The following is a 9,864-nucleotide window of genomic DNA, read 5'->3' on the forward strand; positions in this document are numbered from 1 at the left end:
GGATTGAAGGGTATGTTTCCATGTTTACATCTATATGACTGTATGATTTTCAGTGGTCCCCTTAACTCAATCCATAAATCAGTTAAAAAGGACTACATCCTGAGAACTCATTAGAACCGTCCCTAATGACAATGGCATTCCTTCTTCCCCAATCTTCGACATTTGTGTAGCATCATGATCTTCAAAGTTTGACGCCATCTTTCCAATGCATCTTGAGACTGTGGTGATAAGGAGAAGATGTGAATTATTTTATTCCAGACAACATTTCATTGAACACTTTGAGAATTTGAAACTAGGTCCGGTTGTACTTCATTAGATATTACATATCTTGGAGGGAAGAAAAATTGGACTAACTATTCTGCTGCCATTTTCACTGCAATTTTCGCGAAAGGTTCTGCTTCAGGAATTCGCAACGAAACATCCACAGTCATTAAACAGGAATACTGATTGCCATTCCTGGTTTAAGATCAAGGTTCTACACAATATTGAGGTTGTAAAGGACATTGGTGAGGCTTCTTCTGGAACACTGTGTCCAGTTCTGTTTGCACAGTTAAAGGAAGGATATTATTAAGCTAGAGAGGGTTCAGAAGAGATTTACAAGGATGTTGCCATTTATGGAAGGTTTGAGTTATAAAGAAAGCCTGGAGAGGCTGGGACTTTTGTTTCACTGGAACGTAATCGTTTGAGAGATGACCTGACAGAAGTTTATAAAATAAAGAGAGGTACAGACAGAGTTAATGGTGGTTGTCCTTTCCCTCGGATGGGGGAATTTCAAGACCAGGGGCACGTTATTAAGGTGAGAGGAGAGAGATTTAAAACAGACATGAGCGGCAATTCTTTTACACAGAGGGTGGTTCGTGTGCGGAATGAACTTCCTGATGAAGTGGTTGATGTGGCGACAATTACAATGTTTAAAAGGCATTTGGATTAGTGCATGAAAAGGAAAGGTTTGCAGGAGCAGTGTGGTAGGTCTAGTTTAGTTTGGAATTATGATCAGCTTGGACTTGTTGAACTGAATTGTCTGTTTCCATGCTGTATGACTGTAACACGATGACTCCTTGACCGTGATACATGGTGCTTTAAAAGTTGACCTCAGAATGAAAGGAACAGCAGCTGATTGTTAAGTTTTCCCAACAACATGACATGAGTGGCACCTCTGCTATATGTAGCTTTATGCAAACCTGGCCAATAAAAGTATTTCAATACTTTAGCCTGTGTTTTCCCAGAGGTCCCCGGAATTCCATGAATCATTCATAATATATCATAATAGAACAGGAGCAGGGATGTGTTGTTGCAATTGTACAGGGCCTTGGTGAGACCACACGTGGAATATTGCATGCACTTTTAGTCTCCTTTTCTGAAGAAGGATGCTCTTGCTCTTGAGGGAGTACAGCGAAGGTTTACCTTGCTGATTCCAGGGGTTGACAGGCATGACAAATGAGGAGGCATTGACCAGGTTGGGATTGCTTTCACTCGAGTCCAGACGAATGAAGGGGAAATCTCATTGAGACATATAAACTTCTCATAGGACTGGGCGGGGAAGACACAGGGAGGATGTTCCCCATGATGGGTGTGTCCTGAACCATGGGTGACAATCTGAGTATTCAGGGTAGACCGTTTTGGATGGAGATGAGAAGATATTTCTTCACCCAAAGAGTGTTGAGCCTGTGGAATTCACTACCACAGAAAGTATTAGATGCCAAAACATTGAATGCATTCAAGAAGTGACTAGAAATAGCACTTGGGGTGAATGGGACCAAAGGTTATGGTGAGAAAGCAGGATTAGGCTATTGGAGTTGGATTACCAGCCGGTAGCATGATGTATTGTGGATCAGGCTCAAAGGGCTGAACGGCCTCCTCCTGCTCCTATTATTTATGTTTCTGTGTAACTATATCTCCTGATGACCACTGTCCACTCATCATTCGCTGGTGTCTGAGGTGTCACGAATATTTTGCTTTCAAGTAATGACACTTGGGATTTGCTTCTAACTCAGTTCCTGAGTAGGCTGTTTAATTCAAAAGTTTCAATTCAGGACCTTTCATTTCCCGGTGTCTTGCACTTTTCCTTCCTTCCTATCTAAATCTATCAGCCTGAGATCCAGTCACAACACAGTCAGGGATCAGCCCAGGATGCTCTTCCTGCAACATCTGCATATCTTTTATTTCCACCCTTTATTCCACCATCCTTTGTGAGACCAATATTCTTGACTCTGTCAGGTATCTTTCTAAAGCCAAATCCATTGTCTCTTTGGGAATCTGTTTCCCGAGTTCCATTACTACTTCTCCATTTAACCCAGTCATTCTTTAACTCATCCCAAGAGAAAACGGAATGCTGCAGACATCTGGAAAGCTGAAACCTAAAGCAGAAACTTCTGGAGAACCTCAGCTGGTCTGTGGAGAGAGAGAGAGATAAAAAGGCAAAAAACAAATTAAAGTCTGGTATGAGAGCTGAAGAGCAGTGATATCGAATTCTAATTCTGTTTCTCTCTTCAAAAATGCTGCCAGACCTGCTGAGTTTCTCCAGCATGTTCTGTTTCCTGTTCAGTCTCGAAATTAACTTGTTACAACAGACTGTTTTATAACTCATGTACACTTCCAGTTAATATTTTCTCCTTTATTAACTTCCCACAAAGACAAATAGCAAGATCAGCCAGCCTGAAACATTAATGGCTCCTTCCCTCCAGATGCTGCCTGGCTTGCTGTGTTTTTCCAGCCTCCTATTTGTCCACCTAGGATTCCAGCATCTGCTGTTTTTCCCTTTTGTCTCTAGCACCAGTGATTAGCTTCTGACAGTCTCTGTCATAGCTCTGCAACACACAGCATGGAACAGGACCTTCAGCCCAAACTGGTCCATGCTGACCATGGTGCCCACTCAGTTAGTTCCAATTGCCTGCATTTCATCAATATCCCTCTCAACATTTCCCACCCATGTACCTATCCAAATGTTTTTTTAAATATTGTTTTTATACCTGTCTCAACCACTTTCGCTGGCAGCCCATTCCAGATACGCGCCACTCAGGTCCTTCTGAAATCTTTCCCTCAATTAGATTCCAGCCGTAACTCACTCCCGGCTCTCTGTAATTCTGGATATAAACCACCCTGAGCCCCTTGATTAGATTCCAGGCTCATGTTTCATTCCAAACCCCACCCTTTCACTCTCTGTAATCTGGATGTGACTCACCTAATCCAGAAGTGAAGTAGTTTAGATTACATGGATCCTCTCTTCGTGAGATCACCTTTCACTGGGAAATGCTATTTAATCAGACGGAGAGAGAGAGAGAGCAGCATTGAGGGAGGGAGGCAGTTTGTAAATTGTGCAGAGGTATAGTAACAGAGATACAGTGGAAGGGAGGGAGTGAGAGAATGTATTAATGACGAAGGGAGAGGGTGACAGACATGTATAAAAACAGCATTAAAAAGTAAGAGACGGTGTGAGAGTCACAGAATGTGTCGGGGAGGTGCATAGTGCGAACAGGAGTGGAAAAAATGAGCTGCAGACAAAGAGAGGTAACAGTGAAATAGACAGGTTGGCTGAAGTACAGAGAGGAAACGATTGAATCAGATAGAATTGGACGGAGTTATAGTGAGAAAGCGATCGCGTGGGAGAGCCAGTATTGGGCCTGTGAGAAAGTTAGTGAGGGGTAGACAGCGAGAAGGAGAATGATAGTGATAGTGAGAAAGAGAGGGAGTGTGAGAGACAGAGAGAGAGTTAGAAAGAGAGATATGGAATGATAGAGCTAATGAGAGTGAGAGAGAGTGAGAGATAAAGAGACTGAGACTGAGAGAGGTACTGTGAAAGATAGTGTGAGAGAGAGCTAGTGAAAAAGTCAGAGAGAGAGGTAGTGAGAGAGACAAAGTGTGAATAAGGGAGAGAGAGAGAGAGGGAGAGAGAGATCATGTGAAAAGTCGAGAGAGAGAGATAGTGAGAACGAGATGCGATAGAAAGAAAAAGGGACACAGAGAGAGAGTGGTAATTTTAGAGGGGAGATGGTACAGGGAGGTTCTTTGACAGGTGGTGTATCCTTAGACATGTTCCCAAGCTGATCTCTCTCTCCTTTTCTCCTCCCTCACTTCTGCTGTCATCTATCCATCTCTCTGTTCAGAGCCTGGTGCTCTGTTACCTGCAGATTTCTCCCAGCTGCCAGTGGACGGAAGATCAGTGAGAAACTCCTTGTTAAAATATTCAACCTACATCGGAATATTTTCATGTTAATAGAAGCACATGTGTTAGTGCCAATCTGTAACATGATCTCCTATTCTTTTATGTGTGTCTTTATATTGTTTCACTCCCTGATGATTTCTCTCGCACTCTCTGTCTGTCACATTCCATCACACACATGCTCTCTGTCTCTCTTTCACACTACATTACACACTTTCTCTCTTTCATACTCTGTTACTCTCACTGTTTCTCTCACTGTCACTCACCTTCTCTCTCTGTCACACGCCATCAGATTCTCTCTCACTGTTACACTCAATCCCACTTTGTTTCTCTTACTTTCACTATTACTCTCTCTCTCTCTCTCTCTGTCACAATCCATCACTTTCTCTCTCTCTCTCTCTCTGTCACACTCCATAACACTCTGGCTCTGTGTGTCTGTCCCTCTTTGTCACACTCTGTCACATTCTGTCTCTCTCCTTCTCTGTCACACTCCCACACACACTCTCTCTGTCACCTTCCAGCACTCTCGTTCTCAGTCACACTCCATCACACTCTGTCAGTCTTACTCTCACTGTCTATCCATCACACTCTGTCTATCTCTCTCTGTCACACTCCATCATTTTCTCTCTCTCTCTCTCTAACTCTCACTGTTTCTCTGTCACAGTCTATCTCTGTCTGTCTCTCTCACTGTCACAGTCTCTCGGTCACACTCCATCACATTCTGTCTCTCTCTCTCTCTCTCTCTCTGTGTTACAGTCCATTACACTCTGTCTCTGTCACCATTTCTTTCACTGTCACTGTAACTCTCTGTCACAATCCATCATATGTTGTCTCTATCTTTCTGTCTCTCTCTATCATTAATCTGTCTCCCGATCTTTTCACCTGTCTCGCTGCCTCTGTTTCTGTATAAGTATTCCATTCTCTTTGCTCTCTCTGTTGCCATTCCCCTCTATCTTATCTGTTTCTCCCTCTCATTTTTCTGCTCGTTCTCCATATCTTTCTGTCTCACTGTCTCTGTTCCATTTCTGGGTTCACAGCTGAGGGACTGAGGCTCACACCTTGAGACAAGGGGAGTTATAGGTAATTGGAAGGGAGGGGCGATGGGGAGGAAGACATTGGAGGGGAAGAAGAGTTTTGTTTTTGAGAATTTTTAGTAGATGGTGACTGAAAGGGAGGGTGTATTAATAAGATTAGAATAGTAGGCGAGGGGATAGAGACTGAAGGGGAATAGAATGAGAGGGAAATTGGAGGACAAGGGTTTAGAGTGGAATGGGGTGGTTAATGGGGCTGGCAGGAGCTGAAATGCTGAAACAGTCGGGAAACGAGGGTGAAGAACTGGAGAGGTGCAAATTGGAAGGGATGAAGTTTGGAGGGGTCAGAAATAGAAGTTAGGGGAATTGGGAGGTGATGAATGACAGAGTTGCAGAGTTTTACAGCTTGAAGGAGACACTTCAGCACATCTAATCTCGCCCCATGTTCGACCACTTGGCCCACAGCATTGTACACGATGACATTTCAAGTGTTCATTTAAATACAACTTTACTGTTGTCGAGCCACCTTTCAGGGAGTGACTTCCAGATAGTCACGACCCTCAGGAAGAAACAAGCTTCCTTAAATCACCTCTAATCTCCTGCCCCTTACCTTAAATCACCGTCCCCCTCGTTTCTGATCACCTACTAAAGGGGAAAGGTTTCTCCCTGTTTACCCTCTCTCTGCCCCTTGTAATTTTGTAGACTTCAATTTGGTGCCACCTCAGCCTTCTCTGTTCGAATGAAAATACCCCGGTCTCCTGTCAGAGCTGCACTAATCCAGTTCAGGCAACATCTTGGTGAAGCTCCTCTGCACCCCGTGCTATAATGTGGGTGATCAGAACTGCACAGTCCTCCAGCTGTGACCAAACCAATGTCTTATGCAGTTCCTTAACCCCCTTCACTCTTGTATTCAATGCCTAGTCTCATCAAGGTAAGCACCTCATATGTCATCTTAACCAATGTATCAACTTGTCCTGCTGCCTTTAAGGGTCCATGCGCATCCATATCAAGGTCCCTTTGATGCTTTGTACTTCCTAAGGCCTTACCATTGCTTCCTCACCTTGCAAACCCTTCCAAAGCACATCACCTCCTGGTTTTCTGCAGTAGAATCCATTTGTGTGTGTTCAGCCCATCTGTATCATCCCATAAAGTAAGGCTCTCCCTGTCAGGCATCACCAGTTTGGAAGGTGGTTAAGAGCGACCCCAGTTGGCATTGCTATTGTCCTCAGTTCCTTCAGCCTTTCTGGGGAGAGCTGGTGGAGGGACACTAACTCTTCAGCAAGGGGTCACCATTCTCCACAATCCCATTTGGCAACCCCACTCCCCACCAACCCCTATCCACAAGCTAACTCCATTCAAAACTTCTTAACACCACTGAGCCCCAGTCTGCTCCTTTGCTTCTCCTTCAGCAGCTGGCAATGCACAGGAGTGTGAGGGAGAGGCTGACGGACAGCACAGAGTCCCACGTGACTCCTCATCTGCTGCCCAAGCTCCGGGACCAGGAGGAAGGTAACACGACCGTATGGGTGGGGATCTGGTGAATCACTAGTTGCCCTCAGGTACTTTGCCCTGAGAACTAATGTTGGGATCACAGATTTGGGCTGCAGCTCCGAGATTTATCATTTTATTTTTATTTTCTTGTCACTGCTGGGCCACCATTTATTGCCATTTATTATAATTTATTCCCATTTATCACCATTTATTTACCCTTGAGAAGTTGATGGTGAGCTGCCTTCTTGAACCGCTGCAGTCCATGTTGACGCAAAATGCCCTCATGGAGGGAATTCCAGGGATTTTGACCCAGCGACAGTGATTAAACTGTGATATATTCCAAGTCAGGATTGTTTGGAGAGGAACTTGCAGGGGTGCTCATGGAGTAATACAGCATGGAAACAGGCCCTTCGGCCTAAACTGGTCCATGCTGACCATAGTGCCCAATCAGCTTGTTCCAATTGCCTGCATTTCATCCATGTCCCTCTAAACGTTTCCCACCCAGGTACCTATCCAAATGTTTTTTCAATGTTGCTTTTGTATCTGCCTCAACCACTTTCGCTGGCAGCCCATTCCAGATATGCACCACTCAGGTCCTTCTTAAATCTTTACTCCCTCACCTTAAACCCAAACCCTGTAGTTTTCAATTCACCATCTATGGGAAAAAGACTATATGCATACATCCTATCCATTCTCAACATGATTTTATACACCTTAATAAGGTCGCCCCTTATTCTCCTACACTGTAAGAAATAAACTTCTATCCTGGCCGACCTCTCCCTATAGCTCAGACCAACTAGCCCTGGCATCATCCTTGTAAATCTTCTTTACGCACTTGCCAGTTTAACTATGTCTTTCCAATAACAGGGTGACCTAAACTGTACATAATACTCCAAGTGAGGTCTCAACAACACATCAGCAACTGTAACATAATGTCCCAACTCCTCTACTCAATGCCCTGATCGATGAAGACCAGTGTACTAAATGCCTTTTTTACCACCCTGTCTACCTGTGGCAATGCTTTCAACGAACAGTGTACTTGTACTCCTAGCTCCCACTGCTCCACAACACCAGCCAGGACCTTAGCATTTACTGTACAAGACCTACCTTGGTTTAACTTTCAAAAATGCAACACCTCACACTTACCTGCATTGAATTGCGTTTGTTAATCCACAGCCCACTTCTCCATCTGATCAAGATCCGTCTGTAATTTTTGATAACTTTCTTTGTTATCAACGTTACCTCCTAACTTTGTATCATCTGGTAGGATACAGATAAATCTCCCATTGCACTGGCCTCAGGGGCTGGAAGAGGTGACAGAGATAGGGAACGGTGTAGGAGAAGGAGGGGTTTACAGAGATGTGGAAGGGTGTAGGCACTGGAGGTGGTTAGAGAGATAGGGAGGGGTGGAGGGCCAGGAAGCTATTACAGAGATAGTAAGGGGTTCTAGGGCTGGAGATGTTACAAATAAGGAGGAGTATAAGGGCTGAAGGAGGTTACTGAGATAGGGAGGGGTGTTGGTGCTGTAGGAGGTTTGACATATAGGAAGGGGTGTCGGGACTGGAGGAGGTTAGAGATATAGGGAGGGGTGTAGGGACTGGAGGAGGTTAGAGATATAGGGAGGGGTGTTTGTGCTGTAGGAGGTTTGAGATATAGGGAGGGGTGTAGGGACTGGAGGAGGTTAGAGATATAGGGAGGGGTGTAGGGACTGGAGGCAGTTACAGTAATTGGGAGTTCTGTAGGAGATGGAGGTTATATCAATAGGGTGGGGTGTAGGGGCTGGGGGATTTTACAGAGATGGGAGGTGTGTGGAGGAGGTTACAGAGATTGAGTTTTGATGATGGAATTTGAGGCAAAGATGAGTGTTTTACACTGTGATGTCAGCATACTACATATTCCTGTAGTTTCAGTGCATACAGGAGTGGTTTCTGAATTGGACGTGGTGTGGTTTAAGTCATGGACAGCAGTCGTTTTGAACACTTGTTATATGGAGGGCAGAAAATGGGAGTAAATGTCCCTTTTCCTCCCTGCCTTCTCTTTGCCCATGTTCTAGGGTGAAGTGGACACCTTCTGTTACTCCCATATGATCCGCCCACTCTCTGCCCTTCTTGCTCATTGTTATTATCTCCCACATGGGTTTTACTCTTCCAGGACCTATATTCCCACCCAAGCTGATGTTTGAAATAAAAACAGAAAATGCTGGAGAAACTCAGCAGTTCTGTCAGGAGCAATGGAGAGAGAAAGGCAGTTAACATTTCAAGTCCAGTATGACACTCTTCAGAACTGATAAGTGTAAGTTCTTTATTCTTGTGATGGAAGGTGAGGAGGCGGGAATTGAACAGATTGTCAGAATGCACAGAGTCAGAGACAACTGGAGTGTTAATGGTGGTAAAGGAGTGATAGAGCTCTGAAATAGGTGCGAATGTTCCTTGTGCACAAGGGAAAAGATGGGTCCACCCTGGGAGTGAATCTGACAAGACTGAGCTTGGGTGAGGTGGTGGACAAAAAAAAATTGGAGTACAGAGGCCGTGCTTTGAAGTCTAGAAATTCAATCTTGGGTGCTAGAGTGCTGAACAGAGCCTCAGCAGCAAGTGAAATGCTGATCCTTAAGCTTGCATTGAGCTTTATTGGAAGATTGTAGCAGGCCCGGGCAGGAAATATCACATGTGAGCAAGATGTGTTATTGAAAAGGCAACTGGAAGATCAGGGTCATTTCTGTCGACACGATTAATCCCAAAATGAAACCTGGTTCGATCGATGTTTGTCAAAATTATTTCAGTGAATGTGGTTGTGATTCAGTGAACCATATCTAACATGAGGCTCTAAAGTTTCTTTAACGTCAGAAGTTTATTACACAAATAGATTAGAAAAAAAAATCTACCTTAAAGTAAATTTCAAAGACCTCAAAACACATTGCAAATAAACATGTTTTCTGACACTACCCATTACAGAGACTCAGCACCAGAGAAATTACCCTTCTTTGTGAGATCTTTAAGAATGACTTAATTGATTCTTCCCAGTTCTTTCCTGTGAACTGTGCAGTCTTACATGAAAACTCACAAAGCTGACAGCTTAGACTTCCACAGATTCCACAGGAGAAACCATATATGTTACTGAGCCTGGTCAGGTCTCCTCTGAATTACCTAAAAACTTTCACTCTCTGGGTTTCCTATGCTGAGATCA

The sequence above is a fragment of the Stegostoma tigrinum genome, chromosome 46, assembly GCF_030684315.1.
Source record: "Stegostoma tigrinum isolate sSteTig4 chromosome 46, sSteTig4.hap1, whole genome shotgun sequence".
NCBI lineage: Eukaryota > Metazoa > Chordata > Chondrichthyes > Orectolobiformes > Stegostomatidae > Stegostoma > Stegostoma tigrinum.